Source organism: Dama dama, chromosome 20 (genome assembly GCF_033118175.1).
Source record: "Dama dama isolate Ldn47 chromosome 20, ASM3311817v1, whole genome shotgun sequence".
Classification (NCBI taxonomy): Eukaryota; Metazoa; Chordata; class Mammalia; order Artiodactyla; family Cervidae; genus Dama; species Dama dama.
Window position 1 is genome coordinate 110627786 of NC_083700.1, and position 24305 is coordinate 110652090.

At 43.9% G+C, this 24305-nt stretch overlaps 1 non-coding gene and 1 pseudogene across 1 annotated transcript; both read right to left on the reverse strand.

Moving 5' to 3' along the window:
* Positions 1 to 1075: 1075 nt before the first annotated feature.
* Positions 1076 to 1139, reverse strand: LOC133041856 (small nucleolar RNA U2-30; annotated as a pseudogene).
* A 162-nt stretch (positions 1140 to 1301) lies between these two features.
* On the reverse strand, positions 1302 to 1381 carry LOC133041858 (small nucleolar RNA U2-19). The gene has a single exon (XR_009689414.1). It is a non-coding gene; the product is annotated as a small nucleolar RNA U2-19 (small nucleolar RNA).
* Positions 1382 to 24305: the final 22924 nt, after the last annotated feature.

The following is a 24305-nucleotide window of genomic DNA, read 5'->3' on the forward strand; positions in this document are numbered from 1 at the left end:
ACACCGCTATATATGAAATGGATAACTATTCCATAAGGTATGAAATAATATGAAGTATTATATGAAAAATATGAAGTAAATAAGGGTTTACTTCATAGCACAGGGCACTCTACTCAATAATCTGTAATGACCTATATGGGAAAAGAATCTAAAAAAGAGTGGATATAGGCTTATGTAGAACTACAACATTGTAAATCAACTATACTCCAATAAAAAACTGTTTTTTAAAAAGAATAATCATCTTAAAATTGAGAAAACTGAAGCTTACAGTGTTTTGAAGTCACAGATTTATAAGCTCTGAACTGGAAATAAGAATCAAGCCTAAGTCAAGTCTTTAATTTTAAAATCCCATTTATTATAAACTATTTTTTATAATTTTCCTAAGTAGGACCTGTTTTCATAACCAAGACATTCTGTGGCCTTCGAAAGGGGAAGCAGGCTCTAGGAAACCGTGTCCTGGAGGTTCCCAACAGAGCTGGGGCTTCTGTCTACCCATCAGAACATCTCCCACTCAGACAAGGCCCCCAGAGTCCAGTAACTCACTTCCAGGGAGACAAGGAGGCGTCCTAGCCCTGGTGGCCTCTATCTGCCTGGGCCTTTGAAAGTGAAGTTGGATTGACTCTTCTATAAATTTCACCTCTGCTTAATTTTTTCTTTTCATTGGGAAGATCCCCAATAACAATTACTTTCAAATTTAAGAGTCACCACATGTCGCCGGACAGTGCTAATCCAGAAACCACCTAAGTACATTTTCACGAGATCACAGAATACCTCTGGGGAGACAGTGGCTTTGAGGAATTTGCTGTTACTCTGAACAGGCAGAGTGATGATAAACCTTAGTATCTGGACACGGGTAGCCTGCACTGCAGTGAGAAAGGCATGAAGCGGTTGACAGAGTTCTGATTCAGGATTTTTGGTCTGTGCTTATGGAAGGAAGTGCAAATGGAAATAGCTGAGTCTTGATGAACAAAGTTTCTGCCCCCATCCCCTTTCAAAAGACTGCCCCCTCAAAGTCCCTCTTCTTTCTGAGAAACTGTAAACCAAAATAATTGCTTTAATCTTTTTCTTTTAATTCTGAGCTCAGATCAAGTGTAGAAACCTTCATAAAGGTCCATAGTAAAATCTTTTCATCATTGCTCAGAACTGATTAGCCTTTCATACACACACACACACACACACACACACACACACACACACACACGCTCACTCCATCAATAAGTCCTCAGTTACCCATTGTCACCTCTACACACAGGCAGGCACACACACACACACTCTTTATTGTTTTAAATTATTCTTTTGCTTCTTATAACTATCGAGATCATGCATTAGGGACACCAAGAGATCTTTTGATGCTCAGATATGGCTGTTTTCATCATCGACAATTGCTTTAATCTTTATGCAAAGAATCATCTTCTCATCCTAGGGCATATTAGCAATCCCATCACTGTGTCCGTTTCTGCCCCCTGGGAAACCCCCCTCTTGGATCTACCAGGCACAAAAGGAACCAAGCTGCCCAAGCCCCTGGGTTGCCATTATCTCTCTGAGGGGGAGGTCTACTTAACTGCTCTTCCCCCCTGCTGACCATCCTAAATCACACTGCTTTTCCAACCTGTGGGGCTGGAAACTTCAAAGGCCTGGGTCACAGCCCTACTTAGCATCTGTGAATGTCCAGCAACCCGGAAACTTGAAAGAGAATGTCATCAGCTCCCTTGAGAAATCACCATTAATTTTGTAGCTGATGGTCCTGCCTGCAAAGCCTGGGGCGGGGTGTGTGTGTGTGTGTGTGTGTGTGTGTGTGTGTGTGTGTGTGCTGTTCATCTCCACTTCTGCTTACGTTCTAGCAAACACTGGAAACAGCGCTAATGAGTTTGACAATCTGTAAAGGCTGCAGTGAATGTCAAATTTTGTCCTTGGAGTCAACCTATATATATATAGTTAAGGAAGGAATCTCGTCCCAAATGGTGGGGGTGGGGAGCAACTCAGGAAAGACCGCCACAGAAAAGAATCAGTGTGAAATCTCTCAGAATCCCAGGTGAAAATGTATTTCTTTTATTGTCTAGGCAACACAGCAGAAAGCTTCAGCAGGTTTAAATATACAGTTTTGGGTGAAAAGTTTAATGGACAAACCCTCAGGTTTTCTGCGGATTGGAACACTTTGTTTTAAGCTCTGTTTCAATGAAGAAGGGGTTTTTCCTTTCACAAGAAGGATACCCCACAAGAAGGATGCCCCATCAGATACCCCACCCACTAAGGAGGCCGAGATGAGAGCTCCATGCCCGCAGAGTAGAAACCTCTGAGCTTCACACACTGCATGGGAGAAACCGGCTTCCCTAGCATGTTTGGTGAGGCTCTGCTCTTTGAAGTCTCTGTTGCTGAAAAGCTGACATCTGGGCAACGGCAGGTCAGGATGGAGCACAGTGAGAAAGCCCAGCCGCCAGTGATAAGGCCTAGATCTTGAGAAGGTCCAGACCATTGCTGCCTGCCCAGCCCATACTGGGTGCAGGTGAGGAACACTGGTGTTTATCTTTCAAGTCTCTTGATGCAAATTCTTGTCTTGGTGTGAAGATGATCCATCAAGGGAGAGAAGGGGCTTTGACTGCTTTAGGGCAGTCTCAAGGACCTTGTCTCAAGAAGTGTGGCCGGAGGGTGAATGCAGAAAGGAGAAAGCAGACATGGGTCCTCCCAGCTCACCTCCCCATCCTGGAGGAGTCAGGGCCCCTGTTGGAGAGGGGAGTGAAACTCACAGAGTGTTCACAGAGTTCCCAGAGCTGAACCCAGAGAGCGTTTACACCAGAGTTTAGGATATCCACTCAGGACTTTCTTAACTTCTCATGTTAACCCTCACTTACAAGTGCAGTTTTCCTTTCAGCTTTATTGAGATAATAATTGATGATACAATACTGTATAAAGTATACAGCATAATGATTTTTTTAAATTTTTTACTGAAGTGTAGTTGATTTACAAAGTTGTGTTATTTTTTGCTGTTCAGCAAAGTGAATCAGTTATACACACACACACACATATATATCCTCTCTTTTTAAGATTCTTTTGGTTATTACACAATACTGAATAGTGTTCCCTGTTCTATGCAGTAGGCTCTTATTAATTAACTATTTCATATATAGCAGTGTTGCTGACAAAGGTCCATATGGTCAAAGCTGTAGCTTTCCGGTAGTCATATACAGATATGGGAGTTGGACCATAAAGAAGGCTGATCACTGAAGAATTAATACTTTCAAACTGTGGTGCTGGAAAAGACTCTTGAGAGTTCCTTGGACTGCAAGGAGATAAAACCAGTCAGTCCCAAAGGAAATCAGTCCTGAATATTCATTGGAAGAACTGATGCTGAAGCTGAAGCTCCAATACTTTGGCTATCTGATGCAAAGAACTGACTCATTTGAAAAGACCCTGATGCTGGGAAAGATCGAAGGCAAAAAGAGAAGGGGGCAACAGAGGATGAGATGGTTGGATGGCATCACTGACTCAATGGACATGAGTTTGAGCAAATTCTGGGAGATAGTGAAGGACAGGGAAGCCTGGTGTGCTGCAGTCCTTGGGGTGTCATAGAGTGGGACACTACTGAGTGACTGAACAACAATACGGTAGTATGTGTATATGTCAATCCCGATCTCCCAACTTATTCTTCCCCCATTTTCCCCTACTGGTAACTGTAACTGTGTTTTCTACATTTGAGACTCTGTTTGTAAATAAGTTCATTTGTACCATTTTTTAACTTACATACATTATGAAATAATTGCCATAAAAATTTCAGTGGAAATCCATCATCTTATATAACATTAAATAAATAGATTAGAAGGTATTTTTCCTTTGTGATGGGAAATCTCAAGATCTGCTCTCTTAACTTTCCTATGAAACATACAACAGTGTTATTATCTTTATCAAGTTGTACATTACTTTTGTAGTACTTGTTTATTTTATAACTGGAAGTTTGTACCCTGAGACTGCTTTCATCCATTTCCCCCTCCCTGCAACCCTTGCCTCTGGCAATCACAAATCTCATCTCTTTTTCTATCAGTTTGTTAGTTTGTTCTGAAAGTATAATTGATGTACAACACTCTGTATGCAACATAGGGGTTTGATATTTCTATACATTTCAAAATGATCACCATGATAAGTCTAGTGCACGTGTCACCAATTAAAAATATTGCACAATTGTTGACTACATTCCCCACACTGTACATTTTATACCTGTGACTCATGTATTTTGTTACTAAGAGTTTGTAGCTCTTAATCTCTTTCATCTATTTCTCTCCTCTCCCAAACTCCCTTCAATCTGGCAACCTCCTCTCTGTTCTCTGTATCTATGATTCTTCCTGTTTGTTCATTTGCTTTATTTTTTTAGATTTCACATATATCACACAGTATTTGTCTTTTTCTGACTTATTTCACTAAGCATAATACCCTCTAGGTCCATCCATGTTGTTGTAAATGGCAAGATTCCATTCTTTTTTATAGCTGAGTAATATTCCATCGTTTGTGTGTATACCACATCTTCTTTAACTATTCATCTATTCTTGGGCACTTTGGTTACTTCCATATCCTAGTCATTGTAAATAATGCTGCAATGAACACAGGAATGCATATATCTTCTCTAATTCATGCTTTTGTTTTCTTCAGATAAATACCCGGGATTGAAATTGCTATATCATACAGGAGTTTTATCATTAATTTCTGGGGGAATCTCCTTACTGTTTTCCATAGTGGCTGCACCAATTTACATTCCCACCAACAGTGCACCAGGTTCCCTTTTTTCTACACCTGCTGCTGCTGCTGCTAAGTCACTTCAGTTGTGTTCGACTCTGTGCGACCCCATAGACGGCAGCCCACCAGGCTCCCCCGTCCCTGGGATTCTCCAGGCAAGAACACTGGGGTGGGTTGCCATTTCCTGCTCCAATGCATGAGAGTGAAAAGTGAAAAGTGAAAGGGAATTCGTTCAGTCGTGTCTGACTCTTAGTGACCCCATGGACTGCAGCCCACCAGGCTCCTCTGTCCATGGGATTTTCCAGGCAAGAGTACTGGAGTGGGGTGCCATTGCCTTTTCTACACCTATTTGCTGTCTTTTTAAAGCCATTCTGACAGGTGTAAAGTGACATCTCACTGTAGTTTTGATTTGCATTTCCCTCATAATTATTGATGCTGAGCATATTTTCAGGTACCTGTTGGCCTACAAGTCTTCTTTGGAAAAAAGTCTATTCAGGCCCTGAATATTCATTTTTTAGTCGAGAGTTTTAAGTATACGATTTTATTTTCTAAGAAGTTTTTATTTTTTCATTAAGTCATTTTATAAACAACCCTGTAAAGATATCCCACTTAAACAGTTCCAGTCATGAATTTTTATTATTGTTATTCTAGAACAGGACTACAATGTTTTATTTAGTATTATAAAATGCAAGAATGTACAAATCAGAAAAAGAATGTTTCTGAATTTCATCCTTCTGATATATCCACCATTAATCACTGGTAGATAGACCTCATTCCAAAAAGTTTTTCTACACCTATGGTACCTTTTCTGTTTGTGAAAACAATCTAGGCAAAGTACATTAGAGCTGACTTTAGGTAAGTAAAACAATACACACATATTAATACACATACAGTCAAACTAGTCAGTCTTAAGGGAAATCAATCCTGAAAATTCATTGGAAGGACTGATGTTGAAGCTGAAGCTCCAGTATTTTTGAGCATCTGATTCGAACCGCTGACTCATTGGAAAAGTCCCTGGTGCTGGGAAAGATTGAAGGCAGAAGGAGAAAAGGGCATCAAAGGATGAAACGGCTGTATGGCAACACCAATGCAGTGTACATGAACTTGGGCAAACTCTGGGAGATGGTGAGGGACAGGGAGGCCTTGTGTTGGAGTCCATGGGGTTGCGAAGAGTCAGACACGACTAGGCGACTGAACAACAACAACACACGCACACGCAGTACTGCAGATGAACCTTACTAGATACTCTAGAATGCAATCTGTCTTCTGTTAACAACTTCACAGCATCGCGTTGATAACGGATTCAACTCATTCCCAGCTGATGCACCTTTAGGTTGCTTCTGATTTTTAAAAACAGAGTAATGCAAGAAGCACCAGTAAATTTATTATAGAAATAAAGATGTCTGTGAAAAGTTGTTGTTCAGTTGCTCAGTTGCATCCGACTCTTTGTGATCCCATGGACTGCAGCACACCAGGCTTCCCTGCCCTTCACTATCTCCCTGAGTTTTCTCAGACTCATGTCCATTGAGTCAGTGATGCCATCCAACCTTATCCTCTGTCACCCCCTTCTCCTCCTGCTCTCAATCTTTCAGAGCATCAGGGTCTTTTCCAATGGGTAGTCTCTTCCCATCAGGTGGCCAAAGTATTGGAGATTCGGTTTCAGTCCTTTTAATGAATATTCTGGACTGATTTCCTTTAGGATGGACTGGTTGGATCTCCTTGCAGTCCAAGGGCCCCTCAAGTGTCTTCTCCAACACACAGTTCAAAAGCGTCAGTCCTCTGGGACTCAACCTTCTTTATGGTTAACTCTCACATCCATACATGACTACTGGACTACATAGCTTTGACTATGCACACCTTTGTTGGCAAACTGATGTCTCTGATTCTTAATTCACTGTCTAGGCTTGTCATAGCTTTTCTTTTAAAGAGCAAGTGTCTTTTAATTTCATGGCTGCAATCACCATCTGCAGTGATTTCGGAGCCCAAGAAAATAAAGTCTGTCACTGTTTCCATTTTTTCATCATCTTGCCATGAAGTGATGGGACGGGATGCCATGATCTTGGTTTTTTGAATGTTGAGTTTTTAATTTCTTAATTTGTTTTAAAATTTGGCATGAAAAGTTAAGAAGGTAAAATATATATAATAGAAGTTTAAAAAATGAAGGGCAGAATTAGAGAATGTACAAAATATAGCCACCTAATTTTCTAGAAATAACAATGAAAGACACTGGGGGAGAGGCAGTATTCAAAATAAGGCTGAGAAGTTAATGTAAGTCAAGAATACTCAGACCAAGTTATCATAATGATTCTCAAACAGAATAACAGAAAATATGTCAAACATAGACACGTTTGTGGTTGGTATCTTTTAAAAGGGACTCTGGAGGGCTCTCTCACCCCTTTTGCTATGTGACACATGCAAAAAGATAGATTTCAATGAAGTGGGAACAGGAACCTCACCAGACACCAAATCTGCAGGTACCCTGACCTTGAAATATCCAGTCTCCAGGGCTGTGAGAAATCAAATTCTGATTGCTTATAAACTGTCCAGTTGATGGTACTTTTTTTAATAGTGGCTTGTGTGACTAAGGACAAACATTTCTTAGTACAATTTAGAATATCAATGACATTTCCATTTTTTTTTGCAATTAAAAATAATGATGCAATGAGATTTCTCCAACCAGTACCTTTGCATATTTATGCCATTATTTCTGTAGGATAAATTCTGAGGAGCAGGATTGCTAGGTCAAAAATATGGGTATCTTTCAATTCTGATTTTTAAAACTTTTTTGTTTCCTTGTCACCTTCCAACGTGCCATTTACCCAATGTACACACCCAACTCCTTGATAGTTTTTACTTCTCACCCTTCATGTGTGCATGCTAAGTCTCATCAGTCGTGTCCGACTCTCTGTGACCCCATGCACTCTAGCCCACCAAGCTCCTCTGTCCATGGGATTCTCCAGGCAAGAATACTGGAGTGGGCTGACGTTTCCTCCTCCAGGGGATCTTCCCGACCCAGGGATCAAACCAACGTCTCTTATGTCTCCTGCATTGGCAGGTGGGTTCTTTACCACTAGCGCCACCTGGGAAGTCCTCTCACCCCTGTGCCCACCCTAAAGATTAGCATTCTTTTTAGTCCTTATCAATTATGTGGGGAAAATCACTGATCACAGTGATTGTTTCCCGAGGGGCAGTTATGTTTCTGAATTTTCATTTTCTCCACAATTTCCTTAAATATCCAGATTTTCTACCTTGATTGTCAATAATCTTATAATTTATTATTATACTAAAGGTGAAGTGCTAAATTAGCTTTCGTGGTTGAGAGAAATTACCTATGATTAGAGACTAGAAAAGGTTTAGGAAAATTGCAGTTGTAGGAAAATGCCTGGCTCTTAATGAATGGGTAGAATTTCTGCCTGAGCAGGAAAGCTGGAGAGAACTGTTGAGACTCAGGAAAGGAGGTGGAGGTATTGGTAGACAATAGGGAGCAAGGATTTTCACCCGAGGAAGACTTTGGTGGGGTGGGGTTTAGGAAGAAGACTCTAGCCATGGTCTTTAGGAGAAGCAGAGACTAGAGAAGGACCAGCTCACAAACAGTTTCCCAAGTCCAGGTAGGAGGTAATGAAGGTATAAATTCAAGTACTGGGAGGTGCTGGAGAGGGAGACCGTGGCAGCTCACGCTGGACTGAAGTGTCAGTCCTTCTCGGATCAGCCTCTCTCCCAAAGCAGCAAGAGAAGCTTCCATTTCCATTCGCAGGAGCAGCTGCAGGTGAAATGGAGCAGGGCCCTCTGATCCTTCCCCCAGCGTGTCCTCCACCTGCTTTTTGTCTGTAGAAAAACTTCAGTCAAAGAATAACTTTAATGAGAGAAATGAGAAAATACAGAAGCAAAGGAAAATTGTCAAACGGCACAAGATAATCATAGTTTAGTCATTAAGCAAAGTCAAGGACGTTTGCTTCTTCCTCGACTTCCCTGGTGGCTCAGACTGTAAAGCATCTGCCTACAATGCGGGAGACCCGGATTCGATCCCTGGGTCAGGGAGATCCTCTGGAGAAGGAAATGGCAACCCACTCTAGTATTCTTGCCTGGAAAATCCCATGGACAGAGGAGCCTGGTAAGCCACAGGCCATGGGGTCGCAAAGAGTCGGACAAGACAGAGCAAACTCACTTCTTCCCTTCCAGGGTTATAGATAATATTCTGAGTCACTTCCTTTGAGCTGTTCTGATACTAAAACCTCCACCAGGTGGAAGACATTAACGACATGATGACCAGACTGTAGCCATGACATGCTGTTGTTTGCTGTTGTTTTAGTCGCTAAGCCATGTCAGACTCTTTTGCAACCCCATGGACTATAGCTTGCCAGTGTCTTTGGTCCATGGGATTTACCAGGCAAGAATATTGGAGTGGATTGTCATTTCCTTCTCCAGGGGATCTTCCCAACCAGGGACTGAAGCTGTGTCTCCTGCATTGGCAGGCAGATTCTTTACCACTGAGCCACCAGGGAACCCCGCAGCCTGTGGCCACAGTTCCAAGAATTGATCTCAAATAATGGGAACAAAGAATGGGAACTGAAGAATAAGTGTACTTAAAACAATCAAGATGACCCTGATCAGACCACTGCAAGACCAATTTCGAGGTGATTGTCAGAGCTGACTTTGCTGCTCTGTATGCAGCTCCCTCCTGCCACTCTATACACCCCTAAAATTCCCCTTGAAAAACTCTTGCTCCTGACTGTCAGGGGGACTTGACCTTTGGATACCAGTCCACCCCCCATCCTCGTTGCTGATCTCCAAAATAAAGCTAACTTTCCTTTCCACCAGCCTTGCCTCTCCATTATTGGCTTTAGAACAGTGAGCAGTCAGATCCCACTTTCAGTAACATAGGGACATAAGCAGGTTTTTCTAGCTCAGCTATTTGAGAAAAATAAATCTGAGTTTAGAGGCCTGGAAGCATTGCAATTTCTCATTCTCAAGAGGTTATGCTCAGGCTAGCAAAAAGAGGGTAATTTCAACCACAATGAATATCTTCTCCCTTGAGAACATTGCATTTCTCCAAAACATCAAAAAAATGCATGTGTTTGACCAGCTTCATTTTTAGATCAATATTTTTCAAGGCAGAAAAGAAATTTCAATTCATGGGAAAACAATACAGAAGTCATGGAAACTCGCCACTGACCCCTCTTTCAATCACCAGAACAGAGTGTCCAGGAGAAGGCACGGTTCTTATTTCTCCTTCATTTTTTGTTTTAAATGCAGTCCCACCATTCTCCTGTTCATCTTCCAGAGAGCCATAGAAAATAGCCCCATGAAATGCACTGTCAGGGATTAAGTAACTGGCTTATGGGGATTGAATCTTAAAGGTAAGTCTTTGGCAAAAATAATAGTAATAATAATAATTCCCCAATCAGTCCCTTATAACCACAAAGTGTGCTTCCCAGGTGGCACTAGTCATAAAGAGCCCACCTACTAATGCAGGAGACATAAGAGACGTTGATTTAATCTCTGGGTTGGGAAGATCCCCTGGAGGAGGGCATGGCAACCCACTCCAGTATTCTTGCCTGAAGGAACCCTTGGACAGAGGAGCCTGGTGGGCAGCAGTCCATAGGATCGCAAAGAGTCAGACACCACTGAAGCAACTTAGCTCACACGCACACAACCACAAAGCTTTGTTTCTTGCCTAAGTTACACTTTGGCAGAAGGTTGGCTCTGGCTCTGTCCGCCCTTGTCCAGAAACACATCCGAGGGGCAGCTGATCTGGGGGCCAAGGTCTTCTTCTCATGGTGAAGGGAAACAGCCAGAAAGCTTAAACAAAACAAAAGAAAAGCAAGCCACAGCAACAGCTCTGACAATGGATCTTAAAATGCCACCTGGTCAGCAGGGGACAGACAGGCTAGGTCACTTTGGCTCGCATTTCATTGGCCAAAGCAAGTCCCACCCCCAAACTCACCCAGTGGGATAGGAAGTAGACTCCACCCAGCAAAGGCACCGCAGTCACAGGCCAGCTGGCCACCATGTGAGCTCCTAAGGGAGGGGACACAGGGCGGGCTGTGCCATGGCCAGTGGTTGAGGGGCTGGCATTAGACACCACCTTGTGGGCCCTAATGCTTTGACTCTCCCTGCTACTCTGCATTTCCTCTCAATACGCTTCTTGGGCTCATTGATTGGAGCTCTGCTCCCAGACCCGTGCCTTAGATTCTTAGCCTTTGGTGAGGATTCCGCTCCATGTTGTAAAGGGACAATTTGTATGTGTACATGCTCACTCACTCTGTTGGATCTGACTCTGTGACCCCATGGACCATAGCCCACCAGGTTCTTCTGTCCATGGAATTTTCCAGGCAAGAATACTGGAGTGGGTAGCCATTCCCTACTCCAGGGGATCTTCTCACCCCAGGGATCAATCCACGTCTCTTGCATCTCTTGCATTGGCAGGTGGATTCTTTACCACTGCACCATCTGGGAAGCCCAAAGGACCACTTAGGACCACCAAATTTCCACCCAAACCTTGACCTCTGGACTGTGCCCCAGTGGAGTAAAAGATGACTCAACTCCAGTTCAAGCCCAACTTGCTTTCATTGTACATGAGTTTGAGTTGTTGACTTTCATCCTTCCTGGGGACCTACACCAGTCTAGTCTCTCCTACCATGGTCCTCACTCTTCCCAGCTTCTTCTAATTCTCCATCGCCCCACCGTGAGGTTCCAACAAACTATGCTGCCAAACAGCAAAGACAGGAAAGAAAAAATGGCAAGTCTCTGCCACTAAGGGTGTCTGCCTCCCCAGAGTCTTACATAAAGGGATGTGTGCTGGAGGAGAAATCACCCTCCTCATCCCTGGAGGACTGGCAGAGGTGAGAGACCACTTCCAATCCTGCTCCATCTTGCATGGTGCTTTTTCCAGGTCAAATTAGCAAGAGTCAGTTTTATGAGATGCAACAGGGAGGTCTGTGCAAACAAATTTTCTAAGTGATGATAACCAGCCTAGTTTGCAGAAGAACAAACAGTGCTTTGCAATTGATAAAATCAGTCAAGCTTGCAGAAGGTTTGGTGTGGGTGAGTAGAAGTCTGGGCTGGCTATCAAGGGACCTGGTCATTTAACTCTTTGACCCAACACTGGAGATGAAACAAAACAAACCAAACCGGGATTACTTAAAACAAGCAAGGCAATTTAGACAAGTCAGCAGCTAAGAGCAGGAAGAGGAAAAACAGCCACCACTATTATTATTTTAACCATTTTCTCCAGGTTTTTTTATATGCATATAAACTCTCAATGCCAGTCTCCATAAATTTTGGTATCCAGGTTTTAAAAATTAGCATCAATAAATGTTCTTCACAGTTGTTTCTCTTGATGGCTGAATAATTTTCTATTACTGAGTGGGTGCTTTGTATTTTCTGTAGTTTCCTTTAAATCTCAATCAATAATCAATATATTCAATTATCTGCTCTTGTATGCGTGCTCAGTCATGTCTGACTCTTTGTGACCCCATAAACTGTAACCCACCAGGCCCCTCTGTTCACGGGATTATCCCAGCAAAAATACTGGAGTGGGTTGCTGGTTCCTTCTCCAGGGGATCTTCCTGACCCAGGGATTAAACCCACGTTTCCTGTGGCTCCTGCATTAGCAGGTGGATTTCTTTACCACTGAGCCACCTTAGCCAACCTGCTTAATGCCGAGCTGTGGGGTGATTTTTATTTTGTATGCATTGGCAATTATAAAGAACATTTCTTTGAAAATATTTATACATTTGTATTTGTGCACTGTTAAAAGATAAATTGAGAGTTTGAGTAAAAATTGATTTGCGTGGGGCAACCTCAAACCAGAAGTGCTTGGAAACACTCCACTCCCAGGAGCTGGAAAAAAAGTTCTATAGAGAAAAGGCAGAAGCAAAGTGAGATGATGATTGATTGGCTCTGGCTTATAGACTAGCTGGCTGTTGTGATTGGTCATCCTCAGTGTTTAAATTTTGGAACCTTGGAGCATTTACAGGTTCAGATTCTGTTTGTATACATCGCAGCCTTGGCATCAGAACTACATCATTCTGATGGCTTCCTTGTTTAATTAACAGCATCACTATGAGCTGGTGACTGGTCTTTCAGGCACAGAAGCTGGACTTCCATGAGTAAAGACAGAAAGGGGTACTGAATATTTACAAGAAACCTAAGAAAAGTGACGCCCATTTTCTCATATGTTTTGGCAACTGTAGGAAAGTTCACATCAAGAGCTCATGATACAGCCTGCGATGTGGGAGTTATAAGAATAAAACTTGGATGAAAATGTCTTCCTATCCTTCTGTGCATGGAGTGCTAAGCCACTTCAGTCGTGTCCGTTTTGTGACCTTATGGACTGTGGCCGCCAGGCTCCTCTGTCCATGGGATTCTTCAGCCAAGAATACTGGAGTGGGTTGCCATGCCCTGCCCCAAGGGATCTTCGCTACCAGGGACTGATCTCTTTAGTCTCCTGCATTGGCAAGGCATATTCTTTTACCACCAGCGCTACCTGGGAAGCCCTCCTATCCTTTGTACACAAGCTTAATTGTAGGATAGGCAGATCCTCCCTCAAAGGACTCTTGAAGGAAATTCTCCCTGGGGTATCATCAGTATGGTCCTGGTCCGAAGAACATGTTATGTTTTATTTAATGAGCACCGTGGATCCTGCAAACTCATACAGCTTACGTTTTTGACTTCACACATTTGAGGCTCACCTCTGGCAAATATTTAGGATCCTTCATTACACAATTCTCTGCTAATCTCACCTTCACTTTCATTTCCAGTATGCTGTTGCTATTTAAGGTGATGTTTAAAGAGTTCCTAAAGATGTGCACTCCGGGAGTTGGTGATGGACAGGGAGGCCTGGCTTGCTGCGATTTATGGGGTCGCAAAGAGTCGGATATGATTGAGCAACTGAACTGAACTGAAAGATGTGCAAAAAAAAAAAAAGTACCCTATACAAAATAGCATTTTTTAGAAACCAAAAAGAAATGTATCTGAGTTTACAAGTGTTTGGCAGAGTAGGATTATGTATAACATTTTCCAAGCTAGGTTTTGTAAGATTTTTTTTTCTTTTCAACATTCAACGTTTTCAGTAAAGAACGTGCATGACTCTTATAAAGCAAATGGGAAAACCCATCAGCTTTGGAAATCACGAAAGATTTGCAAGTGAAGATCCCACCACACCATTTAATGACATCAGGAAATTGGAAACAGAAGCCTGAGAGCTCCAAGAGCTACTAATGTGCCGATTCCTGTCACGCACCAGACTTGAACTCTTTTGTCCACAGAACATTAGCACTCCTTGATGTTGTTAATGCAGCCACATTAAACATTTATATAGCATCTATATTCCCAGGGATGGTTTGTTTTCGCTTTTCACTTGAGGAGCTGATGTGGCCCAAGTCCCTCATGTGATGCGTAGGCAAAAAAAAAAAAAAAAAAAGCCTGCTTTGGTGGGAGAGGGCAGGTGCCAAGAGTTGATGAAACTTCAGGCAGAAAGTTTGCCCATTTAGTTTTTTTTTTTTTTTGGTTCCTTTTCCATCCCCTCTGACTTTGTAGGGCATTTCCTAGGTACTGGGCTCTCTTCTCATTTTGATGGATGCTAATAGCACCGTGAAACTGATTTCCCTAGGCTTACTTAAAAAGATACTTGGATGTTGTGATGGCAGTGTTTCCAATTAGCGCAACACTTTTCACTCAATATTGTCAGTACTTTTCGAGTGGAATGGTTAATTCATGGAAAATGAATTCAAAAGATTTCAGAAACTACTTCCTCCCAAACAGTTGTGCATTGAAACACCATCCAATTCTGAACTTCTAAATCCACCTTTCATGGACAATAGCTCCAGGAAACTTAATGGCCCCTCTTCTGCCTCCCTTTTAGAACTGCCAGATAAAATAGAAGATTCCCAGTTAAATGTGAATTTCAGATAAACACTATTTAGTATAAGTATATCCCAAATATTGCACACAAATTTCTCCACCAGATGAAGCAATCCTCCACCTCCAGTTAGAACAGTCTCCGGAAACGAAGCTTGATCAGTGTCTTATCACCAAAGTGGTTGGTATAGATGAGAGGAGATTTGGCAGTCTGGACAAAGAGCCAGTTAGATGCTTCTTCTGAAAAGACAGGATGCTGTTCACTCTTTTGAGGCTGTCTGGGACCCACAGAGATATGGCAGTCCTGTATCCCACAGCTCATCCTTCTCCACTGGCAAACATGGAAAAGGGGTCTGAAGAAGACGACTGATGGCTGAGCAGCAGGAGGACCAGGGAGAAAGAGGGAGAGAGAGGAAAAGAGCTGAGACCCTGAATCTGGCTGCTAGTCCCCTACCTAAATCCACAAACTGCTTGGTGTGATGAGATGTCTTACCTAACTGGAATGGCTATTTCTCAGTGTTTCTGAATGATGGAACAGAAGCAGCTCACGCAACCTCACAGGCACTTAGGCAGTAGAGATGATGAAGAGGGAACCCCCTGGGAACTGCAGGAGTGGTGAAGGTCTTCTGACATCTGGGGGACATGTTTAGAGCAGAAGGAGCTTTGATTTTGGTATTGACAACCGAGTTGCCTCAGTTCAAATCCTGTGTCTGCAACCTACCAGCTGTGTGATCTTAGATAAATAACTTAACCTCTCTGATCCTCAGATTCCACATCTTTAAAAAGAGAATGTTAACAACTGCATCTGGAGGCTGGTCAATGAAAATAGTCAATAAACAATCTAGAGTAAGAATTTGTTGTTCAGTTGCTAAGTCATGTCTCACTTTTTGCGACCCCATGAACTGCAGCATGCCAGGCTTACCTGTCCTTCACCATTTCCCAGAGCTTGCTCAAACTCATGTCCATCGAGTTGGTGTTACCATCCAACCATCTCATCCTCTGTCCTCCCCTTCTCCTCCTGCCCTCAATCTTTCCCAGCATCAGGGTCTTTTCTAATAAGTCAGCTCTTCACATCAGGTGGCCGAAGTATTGGAGCTTCAGCTTCAGCATCAGTCCCTCCAATAAATATTCAGGGTTGATTTCCTTTAGGATGGACTGGCTTGATCTCCTTGCAGTCCAAGTGACTCTCAAGACTCTTCTCTAGCACCACAGTTTGAAAACATAAAATTTTTTGGCACTCAACCTTCTTTGTGGTCCAACTCTCACATCCATACATGACTACTGGAAAGACCATAGCTTTCACTGTCCAGAAAAGTTTTATTTGAGCTAAACTGAGGATCACAACCCAGAAGATAGTCTCTCAGGTCACTCAGGAACTGCTCCAGAGAAGTGTGGTTTTCAGAACAGCTTTTTATCTTGTCAGAACAAAGAACATTAAACCAAGTTAGGGATGCATTCCTTCAGGATTTTATTGAGTCAGTACGGCTTTGGCACCTGGGAAGGGAGTCTTATGGAAGGAGGACCAGCATTCATGTCCCAGGGAGGCATTCAGTGTTTATTTTTAACATGGACATTCTTTACTTCTGGGGCTTCCCAGGTGGTACTAGTGATAAAGAACCTGCCTGCCAATGCAGGAGACACATGAGACACGAGTTTGAACCCTGGGTCAAGAAGATCTCCTGGAGGAGTAAATGACAACCTTCTCCAGTATTCTTGCCTGGAAAATTCCATGGACAGAGGAGTCTGGTGGGCTACAGTCCATGGGTCCACAAAGAGTTGGACACGACTGAGCAACTGAGCACACATTCTTTACTTCTGGTCAATGCGCCCTTTTCTTTAATAAAGCGGATGTGCAATGTATGTTTGAGAAGCCACAGACAGGCTGCTGTAGTTAGCATAAAATTTAACTCATGGATAAACCAGAATGGCTTCCCATAGTCAATGTGTGAACATGTCTTTTATCAGGCTCTTTGAGAGTTAAAGAAGACACAGAGATGACGCACTCAGTGTAGAGCAGGTGTTCCCAAAAGTGCGTTCTCCTTTTCTCTTATTTCCATTATTTCTAGGAGATAAATATGCTAGAAGAAAAGGTTCACAGAATTGAACAACAAATGACACCCTTGTCCTGCAGTGAGCCACCGTTTCTGGCTTCTTCGTGACATTCAGGTCACACGCAAGAGAGAAGAGAGGGCCGGATGACATCACGGGGGCAGGTTTGGATACACAGGCAACTGAGGCCATTCTCTGCACAGCAAAACTCCCTTTATATATACAGACATGCCCAATTCAATCATCTTACAGACAAGGTTTAAAAAAAGCAGTAATTCAGTGGCTCAAAATTATTCTTAACAAGTCTTTTCTACATTTCTGGCATAATTGAATAATTCAACTACTTAATAAAGATCTAGTATTTTTAACTTCCTCAGAGCTGTAGTGAGGAAAAGGTCCCTTCTATCCTTTGGGCTTCCCCGGTGGCTCAGGTGGTAAAGCGTCTGCCTACAATGTGGGAGACCCAGGTTCAATCCCTGGGTCAGGAAGATCCCCTGGAGAAGGGAATGGCAACCCACCCCAGTATTCTTGCCTGGAGAATCCCTGGACAGAGGAGCCTGGTGGGCTACAGTCCACGTGGCTGTAAAGAGTCAGACATGACTGAGCGACTTCACTTCACTTCTATCCTCTGAGGTTCTGTGGTTAATCAAAGAATTAAAATTGATGTAAGACAGATGAACAGGAGAAAATAAATGACTTTAAATATGTGTCTAAACACAGGTGTTCACAAAAATATGAGATTCAGGGTGATTCTCAGATGACTGAGGCTTATATAGCTTCCCAAGCTGAGGAAAGAGACAGAGAAGGCGGCATTGGGACTTGGGGTCGGGGGGAAGGAGCCCCAGTTAGTGGGCAGGTGAGGAGAGGACATGGATGTAAATACTGATCGGATGCTGATAACAGGCTCCTGTGGACATGTTCTCTCTGCAAGTAGATCTCTTCTGGGTATGCTTGCTAGTGGAAATTTCCTTCTAAATGTCCATTTCCTCCCCCCTCTCTCTCACCTCTTAGGGGAAGGTGAAGAGTTTTTCCTGTGTCTGCTTGCTCTCCCATTGCCTTTAACTTGAAATAATCCATAATCCAAAGAGGCATACTTGGGAGTGGCAAGTTTGGAACCCTTCAAATCCTTCAAAGTAAAGCAATACAAGGTGTATAACTCGAACCAAACTTTACCCAGAAATAGCAGCAGGCTTGAAATAAAGACTTCCTTACAAATGGGAAGGAAATCCAAAAAAGAAGGGATATACGTAAACATATAGCTGATTCACTTTGCTATACAGCAGAAACTAACGCAACATTGTAAAGCAACCGTTGTCATTCAGTGACTCAGCCGTGTCTGACTCTTTGTGACCCCATGACTGCAGCACACCAGGCTTTCCTGTCCATCACCGTCTCCTGGAGCTTGCTCAAACTCATGTCCACTGAGTCAATGATACCATCCAACCATCTCATCTTCTGTCATCCCCTTCTCCTCCTGCCTTCAATCTTTTTCAGCATCGGGGTGTTTTCAACCAGACTCCAATAAAAAGAAGAAAGAGAAAAAAAAAAGAGAGAGAAAAAAAAAAAAAAGACTTCCTCAGGATGGTCTGTTACATTCACAGCCTCTTCAGACCCTGCAGGGAGACCCGAGAACAGCGTTTCAATCTATACTGTGAGTGTCAGGACATCAGGAGAGGCTGGAAGAAAATGCCATTCAAACTGCTTTAATCTGAATGCCAAAAAGCCAGAACACCTCTGACCTCTCACTCTGGTGATGTGCTGCTTTGAGAACAGGCCTGACGATGAAGACCAGAGCACCTGTCCATCTCAGCACCAATGGGTGCTGTCCACTGGGAGCCGACATCGCCAGATGCCGGGAGATGGGGAGAGCTTGGTGGGGGGCCGGATGTGTGTACCCAGCAAACCCTCCCTCTCCGGAGACCAGGGCGTGGCAGCGGGCACAGTGGATAGGGCAGCTTGGACCCCTTCTCCCCCTCCCCAGAGAACTAGGAACCTGTAGGAGCACATTGTCACCCCCTAAAGGGAAAAAGAGGGCTTCCCTGGTGGTCCAGTGGTTAAGAATCCACCTTGTAATGCAGGGGGACATGGGTTCAATTCCTAGTCCGGGAAGATCCCACAGGCTGCAGAGCAAATAAGCCAGTGCCCGGTGACTACTGAGCCTGTGCTCTGGAGCCCTGGAGCCAAAACTACTGAGTCCACATGCCACAACTCCTAAAGTTGGCCTGCCACCAACACCAAGCCAGCACTTTGGAGCCCAGGGGTCACAACTACTGAGCCCACGCGCCCTAGAGCTCATGCTCTGTAACAAGAAAAGCCAATGCAATGAGAAGCCCTCACACCACAAGAAACTGCCTTCTGCAGCTCGAGGAAAGCCCCGTGCAGCAGCAAAGACCCAGCACAGCCAAAGTAAATAAATAATAAAAAGAAATATTTAAAAAGCAAACAAGGAAAGAGGAGTGGATGGTGAATCTCAAGTCTGGCTGTGGCTGGATGATCTGGGTAGCTGGTCAGGACATTTGGATTCTAGAACAGCTCTCCGAGCCCGCAGCAGACAAGAGTGCTCCACGAGCAGATTCCACCCAGAAATTAGGACCGCAGATGACTCTTTGTGTTCCCAGCGGCTCCGGCCAGAAACAATTACCCACTTGGCTCATTTAAACAAGTAACAAATGCTAATTGTCCCCATAATTAGCCAAGGACTGTTACAGCGACTTGTGCCTACCAGCGCAGAATTGGGAAGAGTGACTGGCAGGGACAGAAAAGGAGTGAAAATTCAGCCTCAATGGGTAGTCCATCCCTTCATTCTGCATTTCTTTCCTTTCCATGAGAAGTGGGAGGTGCAAGGTGTAAAAAGAGGGAGATTAGGCAAGGTGAAAGAAAAGAAAGAAAGTGAAGTTGCTCAGTCGTGTCTGACTCTTTGTGACCCCATGGACTGTAGCCCACCAGGCTCCTCTGTCCATGGGATTTTCCAGGCAAGAATACTGGACTGGGTTGCCATTTCCTTCTCCAGGGGATCTTCCCAACCCAGGGATCGAACCCAGGTCTCCCACATTGCGGGCAGACGCTTTACCATCTGAGCCACCACGGAAGCCCTGGGCAAGGTGACCCCTATGCTATTTTCTGACTTCTATGTACTGTGATTTGTGGTTGTTGTTAGTCAGTCATGTCTGATTCTTTGCAACCCCATGGACTGTAGCCCACCAGGCTCCTCTGTCCATGGGATTCACCAGGCAAGAACACTGGAGTGGGTTGCCATTTTCTTCTCCAAGGAATCTTCCTGACCCAGGGACCATGAAACCTGCATGCTGAACTATAAATGAACAGTATCCTAGGGGACCTGTGGTCCATTTCCAATCCTTATTATCATGCAATGCCCTGGAGGGGAGAGGAGAGAGGAGTGAAGGAGGAGGAGGGAGAGGAGGAGGGGAGGAGGAGGGGAGAGGTGCTCTTTACACAATGCAACATTCCCCCCAGTTCTGGAAGTCTCCCAAAGCCCTGCCTGGCTTCTCTGAGGGGTAGATGAGACCCCCGGGAAGACAGCCAGTCTTGCAGGGTAAAGCTCCATCTTCGAAGACTCCAGCAGAGGGAAGAAGGAGCAGGGGTGTTAGCTGGGGGCAGTGAAGGGCTGGTTCTCACTTTCCTTCTGAAGTTGTTCACATGAGGAACTGGCGCCCTGACTGAGCATCACTCTTCTTATTTGCATTCTTCTGTGTTTGTATTTAGCTTTATGCTTTATTTTGCCCAGATTTTCCTAGGACATTGTGCAGCTTTTGCTCAGAAAGGATGGTGTTTATCTTCCGCTAGGGACAGCAGGTAGACTCAAGCCCTTTGTCTTTTGGGGCAATATTAATAAAAAAACAAAGCAAGGAATAATAAAGCTTTAAAGGAGCTTAGGATTAATACCTACACACAACTATATATAAAATAGATAATCAGCAAGAATCTACTGTATAGCACAGGGAACTCTGCTTAATATTCTGTAATGGCCTATATGGGGAAAGAACCTGAAAAAGAATGGATACGTGTGTGTGTAAGGGAATCACTTTGCCGGACACCTGAAGCTAACACAATAGTGTAAATCAACTGTACTCCAATATAAAATAAAAATAAAGTTAAAAACTTTGAAAAGAAATGAAATAGGACAGAAAGAAAGAAGGGAGACTGAAGGGTCCTGCTCCATGGTCTTCCTGCAGGCAAACAACCCCCTTTACTTTTCTCCATTGCAGATTTCCCACATTCCAACAGATCTGATTGACAAATTTATTCTGCTATCCCAGTGATTGATGAAACTTGAAATATTCATCAGCCCCAAGGCATTTATATTACAAAAATGGATACTTGAAAAGTTTCCCGATTATTCTCCCCAAAGAAATTCACAGTAGCAGGCATTTTAGACAATCCAGGGCTTGTTAGTGTTTCCATGTCAGTGACACATAAACAATATAAATATTGAATTTGTGCATATATATTATTAATGAGTTTTATGTTTCACATTATTTTTATATTCAGGAAATGTATTGGGTGAAATGCACATTTTAGGTTCATATACATCTTAAAACTTTTCATGGGCAAAGTTTTGCCACTCACTTTTGTTTGAAGAGTCCAGATTTCTCTGTAATTGTTTAAGGTTTTTCAGATCTGGGTTGGCAACTGAGAAACCCATTAGGGTTATCAAGAGATCCCTCCCCTTCTATCAGTGAATTCTTGAATGACACTTGAACTCTGGAGAAGACGGATGGTCTCAGTGCTGGGGTGCTTGTGTATGGGGAGGGTTCACTCTGAAAAGAAATGACAGCACACACTCGAGCAAGGAGGAAATGTGAAATGAAAATAGCTCCTGCCATATCAATAAACAAGAAATGCCATAGCCATCAATGATTTCTGACCTCCAAATGTGAATGAGGGCTCCCAAAACTGCAATCCAGTGGATGCTGCCAACTCCTGCGGTGATTGCTGAGGAGCTGGGGGAATGCAAGAAGCCAGGTGAACAAGGAAAGGGGATTGGCCCCACATAGCTGAGGTGCTTATGAAAGGAATGAATTCAGCAAGTTCAGAGGCCTGCACCTTCCCAAACATAGCATGTTAAATTCCTTAACTTGATACCTGATCTTTGATGTTCAGACTGCCTGCTCCCTTTGTTGCAAAACTTGTATATAGCCTGACTTCCCTTCCTGAGCAGTTTTCTCAGAGCTACTAAGACGCTGTCGCCCGGGCTCAGAGTCCTAAATTTTCCCACCAAATAAAATCACTCTCTATTTTCAGGTTGTGACTATATGGTTTCAGTCGACACAGGAAAGGTAGTGGTGTGTCAGAAAATGCGTGTCGTCTGAGGTTTTAGGACAGGAGTATTATATGTATGAATGTATGTGTTTTGCAGGTTCTAACACTGTCAAATCCACACATGCAGAAGCTCTGAACTCTGCTGCACTTTTAATCCTAGCAATGTCCAGAAGCACAGACATTTCACAGGCTTTCTCAGCAATGATTAACAGGGCTCAGACTGACCCTCTTTGGAGGGTCCCCTGGTGGGACGCTACCTGGAACAGTGGCCCTCCCAGGCCATGAGCAAGGGTGAGCAAATGTGACCAGCTTATTTGGCTTCTCTCCTGGAGCAGAAGAGAAAATTCTGGGATTAGTTGTGATAAGGCAGGATAAGCATGTACTTTTTTGCAGTACCTTTTCTAGGCGGTACATCCACCCCCCACTCAGGGCACTAGAATTTGACAACATTCCATTCTAATTCTCCCCTGGAGGTCAGCATTCTTAAATCACAGCTCCTTAGAACTTGTGAAGGTGAGAAGTCACCCTCAATTTCTTGAGAGGAATTTCGAAGACTAAAGGTCAAACAGCCTCCAACCAGTGGCATATTCTGGAGCACCTGCCTTTTTTTTCTGAAGGCAGCACCTCTCCTGGATCAGGGCAGAGCCCATCTGCTATGATATCCTGGGATTTGAAAAACAACAGGTCTTGTCAAAGGATGCAGTCAGCGACAGAGCTGTTACTTACTGTAACGTGGAGAAGTAAGTCCTCTTATCTGACGCACTCAGGGGAGTAGCTGATGGTGAAACAAAGTTTGTTAAGGAATCACAAATACAGAATATTTTACTTTAACTTAGAAGATATAGAAATATAATTTCTTGGCCACTCTTGGTTTGAGAGCCAAGTTCTGTCCTTTGAGTGAGGTCTCCTGATTGGGGCTCTGCATCATTTTTCTTGCAAAGCCACATCTTTATTGCTTCATGTAAAATTTCCAGATACGATTTCTCTAGGAGCAAAAACTTTAGAATACTCAGAGAGCACTGTGAGGGTAAAATCCTCGATTTGTACAATTGCGTTTCCATCTCCCAATCAGTCATCTTCCTCTCGGTCACACTTTTTCAAAAACGTTTTAAAAGAGACTCAGTCTTTCCAGAATATTCATCTTAGTTTTCATCGAAACTATGGCTCTTTTCTTAGGCATTCATATTTCATAGATTTCATGTAACATTTATTTAAATTACATAATTACAGTGACGAATGTACCTGAGCTTATCAGAGAACAGCCCACTGGCTTCAGGCTACAGGCCACTTTGAACCTGCTTTTCAGAGGACGTGTGAATATTGGTTAATCCTGCAAAGGAGTGTTTGCTGAAGAAGCCAGCAAGCGAGCTGAGTCACTTCAGTCGCGTCCGACTCTCTGCAACCCTGTGGACTGTAGCCTGCCAGGTCCACGTGTCCATGGGATTCCCCAGGCAAGAATTCTGGAATGGGTTGCCGTTTCCTCCTCCAAGGGATCTTCCTGACCCAGGGATCAAACCCATCCCTCCTGCATTGCAGGCAGGTTCTTTACCCACTGGGCCATCAGAGAAGGCCTTGCTGTAGAAAATACAGTCCACTATAAGACTCTCCAACTCCTTACCTCCTGTATATGTAGAATGTATAAACTTCCCCAGTGTTTATCACAGGCTGCAGGCGGACAGGTGGGTACCATAGTATTAATACTTATACGGTATTGCTCAAAAGTGATTGAGCAGGCAAGACAGTGGTCCAGTTTCACTCTTTTGCATGGGGCTGTCCAGTTTTCCCAACACCACTTATTGAAGTCACTGTCCTATCCCCACTGTATATTCTTGGTTCCTTTGTCATCCACGTGGAACTGCTCCTCCACTGATGCTATGATGGGCGGTTTCACGAGGGAGGCATCGTCTGTGTGCTGAGAGCATCTCGTTGCTTTCCCAGATGCTGCTGAAGGATTTGGTTGGCCCTGGTGGGTCAGTCTCAGTAGAGTCAGATCCCAGTGATTTAAGGCCAGTTGTGTGGCTTCCCTCTTCCCAAACCAGTCTTGCCCTCATGACAGGTGCAAGATGCTTCCGCAGAAGACAGATGGAAACCTGCCTGAGGACAGGGCCGTCCAGCTCAGCTAGCCCATCTGACACAGCGTCAGGACGGAGACTGCCTCTAACGCAGCCTCCAGCTGTGTGTGCATGCTCAGCCATGTCCAACGCTTTTCCACCCCATGCGCTGTAGCCCGCCAGGCTCCTCTGTCCATGAAATTTTCCAGGCAAGAATACTGGGGCCGGTTGCCATTTCCTCCTCCAGGGGATCTTCCTGACCCAGGGATTGAACCTGTGCCTCCACGTCGCCTGCATTGCAGGCAGATTCTTCACCACTGAGCCACCCGGGAAGCCCACTCC